The sequence below is a fragment of the Sciurus vulgaris genome, assembly GCF_902686455.1.
Source record: "Sciurus vulgaris genome assembly, chromosome: 2".
Classification (NCBI taxonomy): Eukaryota; Metazoa; Chordata; class Mammalia; order Rodentia; family Sciuridae; genus Sciurus; species Sciurus vulgaris.
Window position 1 is genome coordinate 130,636,519 of NC_136462.1, and position 19,179 is coordinate 130,655,697.

Genomic DNA, 19,179 nt, shown 5'->3' on the forward strand with positions numbered 1-19,179 from the left:
GAAATTTCTGTTTTTTATTCTGTCATTTGTTTCTAATTTCAATCAATTATGATCTGATAGAATTCAAGGTAGTATCTCTATTTTCTTGTATTTGCTAACAGTAGGTTTGTGGCATAAAATATGGTCTATTTTAGAGAAGGATCCATGTGCTGCTGAGAAGAAAGTGTATTCGTTCTTTGTTGGATGGTATATTCTATATATGTCCATTAAGTCCAAATTATTGATTGTGTTATTGAGATCTATGGTTTCTGAATTCAATTTTTGTTTGGAAGATCTATCCAGTGGTGAGAGAGGTGTGTTAAAATTGCCTAGTATTATTGTGTTGTGGTCTATTTGATTACCGTAATTGAGAAGGATTTGTTTGACATACATGAATGAGCCAATGTTTGGGGCATAGATACTATGATTGTTATGTCTTGCTGATTTTTGCTTCCCTTAAGCAGTATGTAATGTCCTTCTTTATCCCTTCTGACTAGTTTTGTCTCAATGTCCACATTATCTGAAATGAGGATGGATACTCCAGCTTTTATTGCTGTGTCCATGTTCATGGTATGTTTTTTCCCATCCTTCACCTTTAGTCTGTGGGTATCTCTTTCTATGAGATGAGTCTCTTGCAGGTGGCATATTGTTGGATTTTTCTTTTTAATCCAATATGCCAGTCTATGTCTTTTGATTGATGTGTTCAGGCTATTAACATTCAGGGTTATTATTGTGATATGATTTGTATTCCCAGTCATTTGACTCATTTTTGTTTTTTGACGTGATTTGGTTTCTCCCCATTTGGCTATTCCTTTGGGGTAGTTTCTCCCATTGCTGATTTGCATTGTTGTTTTTCATATCTTCCTCATGGAATATTCTGCTGAGAATGTTCTGTAATGCCAGCTTTCTTTTTGTAAATTCTTTTAGGTTTTGTTTATCATGGAAGGATTTTATTTCATCGTCAAATCTGGAAGTAAGTTTTGCAGGGTATAAAATTCTTGGTTGGTATCCATTTTCTTTCAGGGCTTGGTAAATGTTGTTCCAGGCCCTTCTAGTTTTTAGGGTCTGGATTGAAAAATCTGCTGATATTCTTATTCATTTCCCCTGAATGTAATTTGATTCTTTTCTCTTGCAGCCTTTATTTTTCTGTCTTTATTTTCTATATTAGGTATTTTCATTATACTGTGCCTTGGTGGGGGTCTGTTGTAATTTTGTGCACTTGGAATCCTATAAGCCTCTTGTATCTGATTTTCCATTTCATTCTTCAGATTTGGGAATTTTCTGATATTATTTTGTTGAATAGATTGTTCATTCCTTTGGTTTGTTGTCCTATACCTTCCTCAATCCCAATAATTCTTAAAGTTCACCTTTTCATGACATCCCATAATTCTTTTAGATTCTGTTCATGATTTCTTACCATCTTCTCTGTTTGGTCAACTTTGTTTTCTAGATTAAATATTTTGTCTTCAATGTCTAAAAATATGGAACGCTTCATGAATTTGCATATCATCCTTGCACAATGGCCATGCTAATCTTCTCTGTATCATTCCAATTTTAGTATATGTGCTGCCAAAGTGAGCACTGCTTTTAACTTTCATGTAGCAAAGTGGCAAAATGTTTTCATGTTTTATTATATTAACCTTTAAACAAATTAGGCTCTCATTAACTTTTAGAAATGCATTTACATTTTTATTCCAGTGTAGAAAGTAACATAAAATTTTATATATGTCCTATTGATAATAGGTCCTGTTATAGAACATTAAATGATATAAAAAAATTCCCAATAAAGTTCATTATTCTTAGAAGTTTAAAGTTATCATTACAGACAAGTTTATTTTGATAAACAGCAGCTTGGTAAATTTTCTGCTTTATAGATTTGTATACCTGGATGATATGAACATATTTAATATATAAAGAAGAATAATAACACAATTATCTTGATGTTTTTATAATAATCAACTTTAGCTTTTAAAGAAAAACTTAGACTTTGCAACATAGTACAATACTTTAACAGTTGTTATTTAACTATAATTGTATAAATCTTAATTTTTAAGACTAATTGTTCTAAAGAATAAAACTTATTTGACAAAATGTTAAGAGTAAATTAATGTTTTAAAGAAATCATCGTCATTTTAACATATGGATTAAACTTTGGTTTATATTAGTACATTAGTATTTGACCTTCGGAAAAACTTTGAATATCTTCAATTGATTGTCTCACATACATATAACCAACTAAGTTACACAAAAACCTGTTGACATTTGTCCTTTATATACACACAGATTTTCTTAGTACTTACTTAGACCGTTATGTATTTCATCAAAGTTTTTGACCCAGAAACATTTTTTCTTCTGTTAAATATATTTCTATACCTAGAAACTTTTATTTTTTTCTTTCCTATCTGTTGACCACATTTTTGTTCACATTTTGAAACAACTCAAGAAATTTCTGAATTTAGATAAATTACTCCATTTTCATAATATGAAATATTTCATGCTATTTATAGTATTCTAATTGAAACATAGTTGATTTTTTTGGATCCCTTTTTATTTTGAATTGTACCTGTTAGGACTTAATTCTTAGTAAACTTATTTTTAGTGATGACATAACATATAATTACATCCTTTTTATTTATCAATCTATGAAAACACCAATAATGTTTGTCATTCAGGGCCCCTTATGCAGCCGGAAGACTAAGAAAAATCTGACATTGGCCCACAGATATATTGCAGACTGCTTTTTAAATAGATTTTATCAGTGGAGAAATGGTGATGGTTTTTTTCTTTTTTCTTCAGTTTTCTGTTGTAAAGAGTTTTATGTTGTTTAAAAGATATTTTGAATAACTTAACCTGATTTATGAACTCACTCAATAATGTTTCTTCCATTTTTTTCTCCTCCCTTTAAAGAACTGCTTGCCTTTCTTATTTATTTTTAGAGTGATTTTTTCTTTTTTAAAGACGTGCAATACATTTTGAGGTGAAACAATGGATTTTTAAAAATAATTAAAGCATTTAATTGACTATTACCTAGATTGATTTGTTAAATATTTGCTAAAGACTAGTTCTTTAAGCTATGACACATGATAAATCCCAAATGGCAGTACCTCATTGTTTACTTAGCTTTTGTACTTATATTTTTCAGAGGAAAAAATACTACTGTAAATTGTAAATAGTCAATACATAACTGTATTGTACACAAATCTGTGATTGGCAATGTCATCTTGGAGGAACAGACAAATAAAGTTTATTTACTATATAAAAAAAATAATGTTTAAATATGTTACCACATGGAATTTAACGAGTTAAGAGTACTTAGTGTTATTTAGCAATGAGCATTTTAACTTTTGTAAATTAATCAGATGTCTCTAACACATTTGAGTAATCAAATAATGTCAAACTTTATTTATTTTACTGTAAACCAAGATATCATATAAGTCTATTGAACATTTTTGTTGTTTTTTTTCCTGTTGAAGAAAAGTCCTAGAAACAATTAATATTAGACATTTTATAGATAGTAACATTTTATTAGCTTGACCATTTAGGAAATTTTGTGTTAAGTATTTTGAAAGACATTTTATTTTCATTTGTTTGTCCAATTTAAATTGAACTTTTAAAATCATGTGAATTAAAGATATTTGGATTCATTTTAATTTGAATTCATGAGCACTCATTAGATATCAATTTTGATATCATGTACATGATATTTGGGTGCACATATAGAGACAACATGATATCAGACATTGTGATGTGTATAACACAAAAGTAAAGGCCTTATAGTTTTTTTTTTTTTTGCATTGGAATGTAATTTATTTATATTTTTATTTTTTTTACAAGCTTTCCTTCAGTTTTTTTTTTTCATAGTTCATTGGGCTACATTATTTTTTATTATCATTATTATTTTTTCTCTTTTTTCAATTTTTATTGTAAACAAATGGGATACATGTTTCAGTATGTACATGCATAACGACATACAATTCATATAATCGTATATTTACATAGGGTAATGGTGTTTGATTCATTCTGTTATTTTTTCCTTCCCTCCACCTCTTCTACCCCTCCTTTTCCCCTATACAGTCCCTCCTTACTCCATTCTTGCTCCCCTCAGACTCCCCATTATGTGTCATCATCTGCTTATCAGTGAAATCATGCATCCTTTGAATTCTTGAGATTGACTTATGTCACTTAGCATGATATTCTCCAGTTCCATCCATTTGTCTGCAAATGCCATAATTTTATTATTCTTTATAGCTGAGTAATATTCCATTGTGTGTGTGTGTGTATATATATATATATATATATATATATATATATATATATATATATCACAGTTTCTTTGTCCATTCATCAATTGAAGGACATCTAGGTTGATTACGCAGTCTGGCTATTGTGAATTGAGCAGCTACGAACATTGATGTGGCTGTATCTGTGCAGTATGCTGATTTTAAGTCCTTTGGGTATAGGCCAAGGAGTGGGATAGCTGGGTCAAATGGTGGTTCCATTCCAAGTTTTCTAAGGAATCCCCATACTGCTTTCTAGAGTGGCTGCACTAATTTGGAGCCCCACCAGCAATGTATTAGGGTACCTTTTCCCCACTTCCTCTCCAACACCTATTGTTGCTTTTATTCTTGATAATCACCATTCTAATTGAGTGAGGTGGAATCTTAGGGTAGATTTGATTTGCATTTCTCTTATTACTAAAGATGTTGAACACTTTTTCATATGTTTGATTTCTTGTAGGTCTTCTTCTGTGAAGTGTCTGTTCATATCCTTAGCCCATTTGTTGATTGGGTTATTTGTATTCTTGATATAGAGTTTTTTGAGTTCTTTATATATTCTGGAAATTAGTGCTCTATCTGTAGTATGAGTGGCAAAGATTTTCTCCCATCTGTAGGCTCTCTCTTCACATTGCTGATAGTTTCCTTTGCTGAGAGAAAGCGTTTTAGTTTGAATCTATCCCAGTTATTGATTCTTGCTTTTATTTCTTGTGCTATATGGGAGTCCTGTTAAGGAAGTCTGATCCCAAGCCAACAAGTTGAAGATTTGGACCAAATTTTTTTCTATAAGATGCTGGGTCTCTGGTCTGATTCCAAAGTCCTTTATCCATTGTGAGTTGATTTTCATGCAGGGTGAGAGGTAGGGGTTTAGTTTCATTCTGTTTCATATGGATTTCCAAGTTTCCCAGCACCATGTGTTGAAAAGGCTATCGTTTCTCCATTGCATATTTATGCCACCTTAGTATAGTAAGAGAAAATTGAATTTACTTGGGTTTGTGTCCATGTCCTGTATTCTGTGCCATTGGTCTACCTGTCTATTTTGGTGAGAATACCATGCCATTTTTCTTACTATTGCTTTGTAGTATAGTTGAAGTTCTTGTATTGCGATACCCCCTGCTTCACTCTTCCTGCAACGGATTGCTTTAGCTATTCTGGGTTTCTTATTCTTCCAGATGAATTTCATGATTGCTTGCTCTATTATGTAAGATACATCATTGAGATTTTAATTGGAAATGCATTGAATCTTTATAGCACTTTTGGTAGTATGTCCATTTTGACAATATTAATTCAGCATATCCAAGAACAGGGGAGATCTTTCCATCTTCTAAGGTCTTTCTCAATTTCTTTCTTCAATGTTTTGTAATTTTTCTTGTAGTGATCTTTTACCTCTTTTGTTATATTGATTCCGAAGTATTATATATTTTTTTGAGGCTGTTGCAAATTGAGTTATTTTTCTCATTTCCCTTTTAGATGTTTCATCGCTTGTGTATAAAAAAGCTTTAGATATTGTGTGTTGATTTTATAGCCTGCTCTTTTGCTGAATTCATTGATGAGGTCTAGAAGCTTTCTGGAGAAAGTTTTTGGATCCTTTAAATATAGAATCATGTCATTAGCAAATAGTGACAGTTTAAGTTCCTCTTTTCCTATTTGTATCCCTTTAATTTTTTTAGTCTGTCTAATTGCTCTGGCTAGAGTTTCAAGGACAATGTTGAATAGAAGCAGTGAAAGATGACATCCCTGTCTTGTTCCAGTTTTTAAATGGAATGGTTTCAGTTTTTCTCCATTAAGAATGATTTTGGCCTTGGGCTTAGCATAAATAGCCTTTACAATATTCAGGTATGTTCCTACTATCCCTATTTTTTCTAGTGTTTTGAGCATGAAGGGGTGTTGTCTTTGTAGAACGCTGTTTTTGCGTCAATGGAAATAACCATATGATTCTTATCCTTAAGTCTATTGACATGATAGATTACGTTTATTGATTTATGGATTTTAAACCATCCTTGCATTCCAGGGATGAACCTCACTTGATTGTGGTGCACAATTTTCTTAATATGTTTTTGGATATGGTTTGCCAATATTTTGTTAAGGATATTTGCATCTATATTCATCAAGGATATTGGTCTAAAATTTTCTTTCCTTGATGTGTCCTGATTTGTGTATGAGGGTGATATTAGCTTCATAGAATGAGTTTGGTAGGTTACCCTCCTTTTGTATTTCCTGTAATACTTTGAGAAGTATTGGAATGAGTTCTGTTTTGAAGGTTGTGGAAGTCAGCTGAGAATCCATCTGGTCCTGGGCTTTACTTGGATGGTAGGTTTAATGGCTTCTTTTGTTTCATTGCTTCATATTGGTCTGCTTAAATTGTATTTGTCATCCTGGTTCAGTTTGGGAGGAGCATATGTCTCTAGAAATTTGTCAAAGTCTTTGGTACTTTCTATTTTGTTGGAATACAGATCTTCAAAGTACCTTCTCATTGTTTTATGTGTCTCAGTGGTATCTGTCGTGATATTTCCTTTTTCCTCATGAATTTTAGTAATTTGAGTTTTCTCTCTCCTTTTCTTTGTTAGTGTTGCTAAGGATTTGTCTATTTTGTTTACTTTTTCAAAGAACCAACTTTTTGTTTGTCAATTTTTGAATTGTTTCTTTTGTTTCAATGTCATTGATTTCAGCTCTGATTTTAATGATTTCCTGTCTTCTACTAATTTTGCTGTTATTTTGTCCTTCTTTTTCTAGGGCTTTGAGCTGTAATGTTAGGTCATTTAGTTGTTGACTTTTCATTCTTTTCTGGAACGCACTCTGTGCCATGAATTTGCTGCTGAGTAGAGAGTGAATTTGCTCTTTGATGAATGGAATATTCTATATATGTCTATAAGGCTAGGTTATTGATTGTTTTATTGAGTTCGATCATTTCTTTGGTTGGTTTTTGTTTGGAAGATCTATCTAATGGTGGCAGTGCTGTGTTAGAGTCACCCAGAGTTATTGTGCTGTGGTCTATTTGATTCCTGAAATGGAGGAGGATTTGTTTGATGTACAGTGATGCACTGTTGTTTGGAGCATAAATATTTACTATCGTTATGTCTTCCTGATTTGTGGTTCCCTTAAGCAGTATGAAATGTCCTTCTTTATCCCTTCTGACTAACTTTGGCTTGAAGTCCACTTTATCTGATATAAGAATGGAAATCCCCACTTTGTTACTGAGTCCACGTGTGTGGCACCTTTTTTCCCATCCTTTCACCTTTAGTCTGTGGATGTCTTTTTCTATGAGATGAGTCTCTTCTAGGCAGCATATTGTTGGGTCTTTCTTTTAATCCATTCTGCCAGTCTATGTCTTTTGATTGATGAGTTTAGGCCATTAATGTTCAGTGTTATTATTGAGATATGATTTGTATTCCCAGTCATTTGGGTTACTTTTGGTTTTTAACTTGGCTTGGTTTCTCCTTTGAGTGGTTTTGCTCTAAGGTAGTTCCTCCCTTTGCTGACCTACAATGTTGTTTTTCTTTTCCTCCTCATGGAATATTTTGTTGAGAATATTCTGTAGTGCAGGCTTTCTATTTGTAAATTCTTTTAACTTTTGTTTATCATGGAAGGATTTTATTTCATCTTCAAATCTGAAGGTTAGTTTTGCTGGGTATAGGATTCTTGATTGGCAACCATGTTCTTTCAGAGCTCGAAAGATGTTGTTCCAGGCCATTCTAGCTTTTAGAGTCTGAGTTGAAAAGTCTGCTGCTATCCCTATTGGTTTCCCCCTATATGTAATCTGGTGCTTTTCTCTCATAGCCTTCAAATTTCTATCTTTATTTTAAGCATTTTCTTCATAATGTGCCATGGTGTGGACCTGTTGTGATTCTGTGCATTTGGTGTTCTGTAAGCCTCTTGTATTTGATTTTCCATTTCATTCTTCAGGTTTGGGAAAATTTTCTGATATTATTTCATTGAATAGGTTGTTCATTCCTTTGGTTTGTATCTCTGTACCTTCCTCAATCCCAATAATTCTTAAACTTGTTCTTTTCATGATGTCCCACAGTTCTTGTAGATTCCATTCATGATTTCTTTCCATCCTCTCTGTTTGGGTGACTTTATTTTGAAGATTAAATATTTTGTCTTCATTGTCTGAGGTTCTGTGTTCCAAGTGGTCTAGTCTTTTGGTGATGCTTTCCATTGACTTTTTAATTTTGTTTATTGTTTCTTTCATTACAAGAATTTCCATTTTTTTTTTAAGAATCTCTATCTCTTTGTTGAAATGATCTTTTGCTTCCTGCAGTTGCTCTTTCAACTGCTTATTGGTATTATCTTTCATTTTCTGCATTTGCTCTCTTAACTCATCCTTTGCTTCATGAATCATCTTAATCATGTATAATCTGAAGTCCTTTTCTGACATTTCTTCTAACATAGTGTCTTTGGATTCTATTAATATAGAATCTAGATTTGTTTGGATCATTTTCTTCCCTTGTTTTTTTTTTTTTTTTTTTTTTTTTTTTATGTTGTTCATGTATCTTCCCCTCTAGCAGTGCAGATCTGGGGTATTGCAGATTTCCCCCATAGGCTTAGAGTGGCCCTGTCAGTTTCCAAAACCCTTTCTTTAAGGGGAGATGGATATTAGCAGTGCTCAATTCAGACACTATGCAATCCTAGACCAAATAGCCCTTATGAGGACAATAACAAAATTGTCATAATAAACAGAATGAGTTAAAATATTATCTTCATTATAACAAACAGATTTGTAATAAGGTCTGCAGTTTCTAATGGAGAAAAAAAGGGATGCAGAGGGATGTAGAATGTAGCTGTTCATGGGATAAAAAAAGAATATACAGAAGTTCTAGATAATAGAAAGTGTGAGAGTGTAATCAAAAGAAACTGGATGTTAGCATGCAGAAAGTGAGAAAGAGACTCTGAAGGAACAGGTAAACAAAAGGAAGAGGGAGCCAAAAAAGTAAAGAAATGAAAACTTAAAATTGTTCAATAAGGAGAAGAAAGAAAATCTGCAGTATAACCGTTATATAATATTCAAACTTCCTAGGCTTCAGTAGCCTGATGCATGAGAGGTACCTGACAATGAGCTTCAAGTCTCCAGCAGGTGTCTTAGGATGGCATTTGCCACACCTAACGATCAGAGCTACGGCTTCCAGGAGTATCCAAGATGGCCACTCTGGCTTCCAAATGTGTTGGCAAATGGGGACCTGCAGCTCAGGGTGTGGACGTGGTTGGCTGGAGGTTCTGGAGGTGGGGTACAGTTGGTCAAGCAGGAGTCTTGGAGGTTGGGTGTGTTTGGTGTGGTTGTGTGATCCTGGAGGCGGGGTGCAATCAGTTGGTCTGGGGTCCCAGTGATGGGGCACAGTTAGTTGGTCTGGGGTCCTGGTAGCAGGGAGCAGTCAGTCGATGTGAGGGCTCTGGATTCAGGGTGTGATTGGTCAGGCTGAGAGATCCTGGAGTCAGGGCTCAGTCATCTGCCCAGGGGTCCTATGGGGCCTGGCTGTTGTTTCAAAATGGCCTCATCTACACGTAACCTAACCTGAAGGTACTGTGACAGTGAACTTCCTGGCAACAGCCAGCAGCTGGCACTCCAGTGGTGGTTTGCAGTCAGTCTGATGGCAGCTGTCAGACAATTGGGAGGTGTCCCTTGAGTGATGAGTGATGGGTAGGTGAAAGGCAGGTGATGGACAGGCAAGAGGCAGACAAATTGCAGATGTTAGGCACCTGACTGTGAGCAATCTGCATTCAAAAAAGGTGTTGATATGCTGGAAGACTGCAGGTGATCACAGTAGAAAAATGGGGTAAACAGTAGGGGATCGATAAGCAGCAAAAACTGCCTCACCAAGAAATAGATATCCTCTACTTGAAACCGGAGTATGGAGCAAAAAGGAAGGCAGCTTCCCTCTAGTCCACCATCTTGTATCTCTCCTGAATGTTGGCCTTACAGCTTTTCATAGGTGAATTTCCTTTGGAGTGTAATAGGAGTGCAAAATCTCTAGTTGAATAAAAGATAGGATTGGCCAAAAAAAAGTCACTGAGTTTAAAAATATAGAACTTAAGGAATAAAAAGAAGTGTCCTGGAAAAATGATATCACTGTTAATTATTTTCATAAAGGACCATAAAATTTACTTTTTAGTTTAGATTAGTTGGAGTTCAGGTAAAATATATTTTTCTTGGGTTTGAGATTTGTCTCCTATTGAGCATTTTGATGTTGGGCCTGTGCATAAGGAGGCTGGGCTAGATAGTAATGGTTGAGTTGGAGCCAATGATTGCTCCAGAATATAAGTGATGCCCTTATTGTTTGGTGGGGTTGGGGTTGGCCCTGCTTCCAGTTTTCCAGTCATGTAAGCCTAGGTTGCTTAGTTATGCTTCTCTGGCTGTGGCATTCCTTAGCCTAATGTTGTTCCTTTTATGTGATGGAAAATTCTTGGAACATTCTTTGACTTTTGTGGCCATTTATAATCTCTAGCTATGTGCCTTTTTTTTTGCAACAGCTAAAACATTGTTTATTAGAATTTGCCTCCTTTAAGGCAGGTTGTATGTTTTGTTTTATAAAAGCAGCCATTCCTATATTTTCTGAGCATGTTAATTCAACATCAGAACAAAGATGAATGTAAGTAAGTATTTTCACTTTCTTATGGTGTGGCTAAATCTCCTCTTTGCAAGCTTCATTAGCATTTAGAAAAGGAATTTGTCTAACCAAAGTCTCAGAGATATTTGGATCATTGACCAGATGGTTTGCTGTTTGATATAAATGTGCTATAAATTGTGAAAAATTTTCCTCTGGTCCCTGCCAAATTTGTTTGAGGCCTAGAGTTTTCTCTCTGTAGGCAGGTAATTCTCTCCATGCTCTTTGTTCATATGCATTTCTTTGAGCATAAGTTTGTAAATCAAAATCAATTGTTGTCCCAAATCAGCAAATTGTCTTGATTTAGTAAGCATATCTAAGGTAATTTGAACTCCATTTTGATTTATTAATTTTGCCAGATCTGAACAATGCTTTATCTAATTGGATTTCCATATTAAATATCTGCCTTCAGAAATGTAGGAGCTAGCTAGTAGAAGCTAATTGTTAGGTGGTAGGGTCTCATTACACATTGATTGTTAGAGGCTTAGTATAAATTGTGTGTTTGCTCTATACATAGAGCATGCAGATTTTAACTACTTTAGTGTTGTAAAAGGAATAGAAATATAAGTTCTTTTTGGCCCTTCAGAACTTTGAGAATCATTTTTCTCAAAAATGGGGTATAACCTAAATTTTGTTAATTTTTTTCTGCCAAATTAACAGTGGTAGAAATTCTTGGTCTTGTGACTTGAAATCCTTCCCTAGGAACAAGATGGGGTATTGGAGTAGGCCCTTCCAAATGTAAATTATAGAGGTCCAATGCTAACTCATTCTCCTTTGACTTTGAATGTTTTCTAGTGTTCTGAATAGAAATTTTGTCTCCACCTTTCGGTATCTTTTGGCCCATGGGGAAACTGTTTAAAGCTAACTACTGAAAACTTTTTAAATATGCTCCCAGAAGACAAAGAGGTCGTGGAGGATAAATATTTCTGACTCTTAGATTTAAACTTCCTAATAGCATTTGTAAGTCCTATAATTAAATCTCCCAAAGTCCATAAATCAGCAGGTTGAGCCAAATAAAAGCAAGTTTCTATTACAGTTTAAACTCTTTCTACATTTTCAACTATGCTCCTAGGTGTGTTTTGAAAATTCCCATAGCCTGTGTCATTGTGCTTTCAATTCCCATGTTATTTCTTCTCTCACCTTGGTGGCCTGACCCTGAGGAACTCTGCATGAGCAGGGAGCAGCAGTGCCTGGGCAGGGAACAGACATGTTTTTAGTAGGCTTTTCCAGTTTGCTGTTTCCCATCCTCTCCACCCAAGAGCAGAAACCATGCTGTTCCTGGAGGGCTGGAAGCTATGATGGGAACACACATATTTAAACCAGGAGACTTGTCAAGTAATTTCCTCTTCTTAAGTTAGATATTTCACCTGAATTCCTAATTAGGATCTTTTTTTCCTCAGAATTCAAAACTTTTGCACCCAACTAACCCAAGTTATGTCTCAATCTCATATAGGTCACACAAGGCAGGCAGATCTGCTTGATTGAGTCTGCAGTATTTAAAGTGATCAGGTCTCCATTTACATTTCAAGAATTGTAGGAGTTGCATTATTTCCATTGAATTTTACTCTGGATAACTATTTAATATAGTTGAATAAATTCATTTTTATTTATCTCTCTGTAGAGAGTGAATTCCGCAGGCTTAATGTCACATACTTAAATCCCTTTCCTTTCTTACTACTAAACTTATTCACAATGCATGCACTTCCCGAGGGAAAGGGGCCAACATCTAATCTTTATTTTTTTCCTTCTAAAATCTTTTTGAACAGTCCCTGTTCGGGTACCAAATGTGGAGGTCTCTCTGCCACATCCCATGTGAATGATAAAAAGGTTAACTGCCAGAGGACTATGTTGGTTATAAATCAGTCAATTACCCATAAACTTATCTACTCAATAAACACACAAGAGCCAATACTATTTTTAAATGAGAGGGGGCATGACAGGTCTGGCTGAATTAGCTTTGGCCTCTGACAACAACATAAGTCATCTAACTCTCTCTTATTTATAACACACAAGTAAAAGGGAGCCAAGACTGGAAGGATCTTCTGTGATGGACAGGATAGGGTAGAGTTAGGGGGTCATTCTCTTAGGGGAACCATCTGATTCTGCTAGATAAGTATGGCTTCACACACATGCACACCCATAATTATTGCAGCCTGAATCACAAAAGCCAAGTTATAGAACTTGTCTATATGATGGTCGAGAAACAAATCAATAAAGAGAATGTGGCAAATATACATATGGTTTAGATTTGAGATGTCTTTCAAAAGCTTATATGTGAGACAAGGCAAGAAAATTCAGAGGTAAAATAATTTGGTTATGGGAATCAAGATATTAGTGCCTTAATTAATTCACTTCATCTGATATGAGGATTGAAACCCCTGATAAACTTGGTGGTAATGTAGGCAGTTAAGGAGTGACTGGAAGAGGAGTTTCATTGGGAACTTGTTTTGGGATTCTCCAAAATTCTATCCTTATTGGGTGGAGCGAGCTCTCTCTGCTTCCTGGTGCAATGTCCCCAGCTACTTTCCTCTGCCATACCTTTCTGTCATGATGTTCTGCCTCAACTGGAGTCCTGGTCAATGGAGTCGGCCATCTATGGACTCTGAAACCATTAGCTCCAGAATAAACTTTTCCACCTCTAATTGTTCTTATCATATCTTTTGATCACAGTCGTAATAAAGCTGACTAAAATAGAAATTGATACTGATAGGTGGGGCTATTGCTGTGAATAACCAGATGACATGGTTTAGAAGCTTTTGGATCTTATAAAATTTGTGGGAGAAATTTTTAGAAATATAGCAATGCAAGGTCGAAAGGCTTTAGATTGTTATAATTGGAGATTAAAGGGTGGTTCTTGTGGGAATTCCAAAGACCAGAATGCTGATAGAACTGCAGACAGTGAGGACTGGGTTCATGAGATTCAGAAGAGAAGTAGACTTCTACTGGAAATTAGACTAGAAGTCACTTGTGTTCCATTCGTGATACATTTTGCCCCTATCTTGAAACTGAAATTCTGTGAAACTGAATTTAAAGGTGATGGACTTCTTAATCTGGAGGAAGAAATTTCTAGGCAGCAAAACATTCAGATAGTTGCATGGATATTACTGCTGGCTTTTAACCAAATTAATTGTGATAATCAGGAGCAGAAAATAAAACAGAAAGATTAGAAAAACTTTCAGTTTTGTCAGATAACTGTAACACTGGGACTAAGAAATATGGTAAATATATTACAGTCACTAAAGAAATGCTAAAGAAATGCTAAAGGCTTTGTCCAGAGACAACAGAAAAAATGACTTGAGGGCATGTCAGAACTTGACAAGATCATACCCATCTCAGAATTAAGGGTTCAAAGGTAAAATTTCCTTTGAGAAGAAACCAGTGGTACACCCTGGATGCACAAAGAAGCCTAGGAAGTTGTTTCAGCAAGTTCAGCTCCTCAGGCACTCAGGGGCAGCTGCAAGTGTGGTCCCTGGAGGATTGGCTGGAGATTTTGTCAGATCTTTGTGCTAATCACATGTTCTTCTCTGCAGGAATGCCATGATACTGGAGTTAGAGGAATTTTGGAGACTGTCACTGAGATTTCAGAGGAAGGCCTTGGAAGCCAAGCAAAATCACTCAGGGTTTGAGTGCCTGTTGGCTTCCCCTGACTGTGGGATGTGCATATGTGAGAAGGAAGACAATGCTACAGTGGAGACTCTCAAAAGTAAGAAATGCCAGTACCATGGAATATTTGTCAAGGAGAGCTGCAGAAATATAGCAGAGACAAACCACCAGAGAGGACATGTGGACTGCAACCAACCAGGCTATAGGAGCAGAGCTATACAAGCCCTTCCGAGACAACAGTATGATGCCAGGTGTTGCAGATGTTGACTGTGTAATTACAGGACTTTTTTCCCCCAGCTACATTTCAGTCTTGTTTGGCCCAACCCCTTTTTTCTATGCTATTTCTCCCTTGTGAAATGAAAATATTTACTCTATACATTTGTATATTGGCCATATGTAACTTGCTTTTAATTTTTATAGGAGCTCACATTAAAATTTTGTCTTGAGTCTCAGAGGAGGTTTTTGAACTTGAACTTTTGGGTAATCTTGGAATAATTGAGACTATGGGGACTCTTGGATATTAACCAAACATATTTCATGTTGTGAGCTTTTGGCATCCGGGGACATAATGTTATCATTTAGATTTGTGGTGTTCCTTAAAAGTGCATGTGTGAGACAATGCAAGAGGGTTTGGAGGTAAAATGATTGAGTTATAATAGTCTTTTTAAATGTTTTTCATTTTTAGTGCTATTAATTAAGGGGAAAATTTTGCATAAAATTCAATCTGTTAATCTTAACCTAATCATTGCATTAATCTTCTCATAGAAATCAACTTAGTTGTAACAGCAGGCAGGTAGGGTGTGACTGGAGGAGGTAGTTCATTGGGGTGTACAATTAGGGTAGATATTTTGTCTTTGTTGAGCAGACCTCTCTGTGTTTCCTGGTGCCATTTCCTACCTGTTTTCCTCCACCACACACTACTACTGTGGTATTCTGTCTCATTTGGAACCCAGAGAAACATAGTTGACCTTCTACAGACTAAATCTTCTGAAATCATAAACCCCCCAATAGCCTTTTTCTCCTCTAATTGTTTTTGTAAGTCTTTTGGTAACAACAATGTAAAAGTTGACAAAAACAATACACAAAGGTGTTTAGCTTAGTCATAAGGAAAAATAAAATCATTTCGTTTTTTGATAAATACATGAAACTGGAGAACATTATGCTAAGTGAAATAAGACTAACTCAAAAAGTTTCATACCTAATATTTTCCACCATATGTGGAAATGAGAGGGGGGAAAAGAGAGAAGAGAGAGGAAAGAAAAGAAAAAAGATGATCTCATAAAAATGGAGGGGAGATCAATAAAGTAGTAAAAGTTGATTGAGAGGGAAGGGGAGGAGACATTGGGCATGGGGAATCACTGGAGAAGAAAATTTGTTAAATTATGTTATGTCATGTATGAATATACCACAGTCAATCATGATTTAAGCATAATTGCAATGCATGAATTAAAATAATAATAATGATGGTGATGATATATTAATAATAGGGAAATCAATAGAATAGAACAAGCAGGTGGAGAAGGGAGGAGGGGAGGTTAAGAGAAGGTAAAATGAATGAGATTGATCAAAATGTTTTATGTGTATTTACAAACATGGCATATTTTATCTGTTTTTTTTGTGGTGCTGGATTTTATCCATATTTAATTATAATGCACCAATAAAAATATAATATTGGTCTGTAGTTAGTTTTTTCTTGACATGTCCTTACATGATTTTTGTATTATGCTGATTCTGAATTCTGAAAAATTGTTTGAACAGTGTTCCCTCCATATAAAGGAAAATACTGGTGAAATTATACTGTTATATTTGGAGTACATATAAATATGTGAGAACTAATACCATCATATGTACAAATACTATGCACTGATAAAAATGTGGAAAAATGTCAGAAAACATTTTTTCCCTTTCTACTTCATGCAATAATTTTAGAAGCTTTAGCACTAGGTCTCCTTCAAGCATCTCATAGATTTCAGATATGAATCCATTTTGCCCTGAGTTTTTCTTTGTTGAAAGTATTTTTATTACAGCTTCAACCTCATTTCCTGTTATTGGTCAGTTTAGTTTTCATATATCCTTTTGGTTCAATTTGGATAGGTTTTACATGTCTAAAAATGTATCCGTGTCTTCTAAACCCTCTCATTTATTGGGATATGTTTTCAAAATAGTCTTTGATGGACAGGGAAAGATGGTGAAGTAAAGAATGGGTACAATTCCCTGTTGCTCCTTGGTTCAGCAAGAATGTTGCTTTCCTTTGAGGTGAGTGACAGAAGAAATATACCAAAATTCAATATCATAATTATTGAGACATAGAAGTTTGGTTGCTTTGAACACATGACAGGAAAATATGCCTAAGGAATTCAGTAAATAAAGCCTCAGAGTCAGTTAAGTGTGGAGGAGAGGGAAAACCCAGAAAGAGATTAATTATGTGGAGAATTTGGCTGGGAGAACCCTGGAACATAGGGAGAGGTTGAACTTGAGTGTTCAGAGGCAGCATGGTGAGCTGGTGTATGAGAGGTGTTTCATGATTTGGGGCTAGAGAGCAGAACTGAGGTGGGACCTATCTCAAGGCAGCTGTGGTGGCTTTCTATTGTGAGAGCCCAGCAGTTCCTAACAAGCATTAACCAACTGTCCCTACATGCACCTGCTGTGAGATCTAAAGTCCACCTATTGGGCTGGGAATATAGCTCAATTGGTAGAGTGCTTGCTTCACAAGTACAAGGCCTTGGGTTCAATCCTCAGCACCACAAAATAATAAATAAATAAAAATAAAGTCCACCTATCAGCGTGTGACTGAGGTAGGCACAGAAGTTATTGAGTCCAGGATAACTTGGGCCAGGGATATAGTGGAGTGTGAATTTCTCTCCCTTTGGGTTTGGCAGCTTGTCATCTTACCTGGAAAGAACTCAGGAACTGGATAGGAAGGTACAGTTATGCTTAGGATCTGATCCTGTGTGATGACATTTGTGAATGGTGAAGTCATGAGACCAGTGGAGAGTTTATAAGTTTAATCCCAAAGTAGCGTTCTTGAGAGGTCCCCAAGATCCAGATGCCTAGCAGATATCAGTATCTGCTAGGATACTGATATAGTATCCTATAGGGTAGGAAGATACTATTCTGTCTAAATCAGATGTCAAGAACAATGTCCTAAAGATCAGTCAGAACTAAAGACCAGTGTTCCCTTGTACTTCACATTTTAGAACTCTGCATCAGCCTCACACTAGAAATGCATCTATCTAGTTTGCAAGAACAAAATTCCAGTTGTTACTGCTTCCTATTCTGTCATAACAAAACTGGCAAGAAGGAAACCTGAGAGCTATTACAACCAACTTTGGTTCCAGGCCACTCCCACTGAGAGCTTAGTGAGCAACACAAAGCATGCAGGATTAACAACATATAAGCCTTTATCATTCTAAGTGGTGCATATCCCTAGAAGAATTGCAAAGAACAATATGTCATAAGAAGTGAACATCCATTCTTGTCAACAGTATTGACTGCCACAGTGGAGATGACCCCTTCAATTTTTATGAAGGTATAATTGCTTCCTTTCCATCAAGTGTGAGTGTGAATGTGTGTGTGTGTGTGTGTGTGTGTGTGTGTGTGTGTGTGAGAAAGAGAGAGAGATAGCTGTGCTGTTTGACTGATAGACCTATCATCTATCTATCCATCCATCTATTCTTTTCTTTTTTCTTCATTTTCCCATTCTTTTTCTTCCTCTGCCTTTTTTCATTCCTCACATGACTGTTATTTCACATCATTTTGTTTAGAGGGGAAGGTTTTTTTTTATATATATTTATTTCAGTTTGATTTTTTGGTGTGTTTTGTCTCCTATTTTGTTTCTCTTATTACTCCTTCTCTCCTTTCTTCATCAATATCAAAATTCTATCTCTCTCTCTCACTCTCTGTCTTCTACCTCTCATTATATAATGCATATTAGTTACTCCTTCTTTATAGTCATTCCTTGCTACATTTCTCCTACTTTACCTCTGCCTTTGAATGTTAAACATTTTTGCCTTCTACCATTTTCTTTTCACTTAATGAAGTGTGACTTTACTATCCTTAAGAACAATCTTTTTATAAATTTTGTCCTCAGCTTTCATGTTGTGGTTACTAGTACCAGTGAGAGCACAGATGAAACCTGTTCTACACTTTAATGATAGATCTAGTTTACATTTGTAGCTAGTGTTAAATGCTGACCCTGCCATTCCTCTTGTGGTAATTAATGATGAACAATGCATTTCATACACTAGACATTTATTCTAATGCTGTATATTGATTAATATTGTTGTTGCTGTTGTTTCCCTTTCATCTATAATGTAGTATATTGATTTTAAGTCCTTTGGGTATAAATGGAGGAGTGGGATAACTGGGTAAAATGGTGGTTTAATTCCAAGTTTTATGAGGAATCTCATATCGGTTTCCATAATGGTTATACCATTTTGTATTCTCACCAGCAATGTATGATTGTACCCTTTTCCCCACATCCTTGCCAACATATATTGTTGTTTCTGTTCTTGATAATTGCATTCTGATTGGAGTAAGATTAAATATTTGAGTAGTTTTGATTTGTGTTACTCTAATTGCTAAAGAAGTTGAACATTTTTTCACGTTTGTTGAAAATATGTGAAGTGTCTGTGAAGTGTCTGTTCAGTTCCTTAACTCATTTATTAATTGTGTTATTTGCTTTTTTGGTGTTAAGACTTTTAAATTCTTTACATATCCTAGAG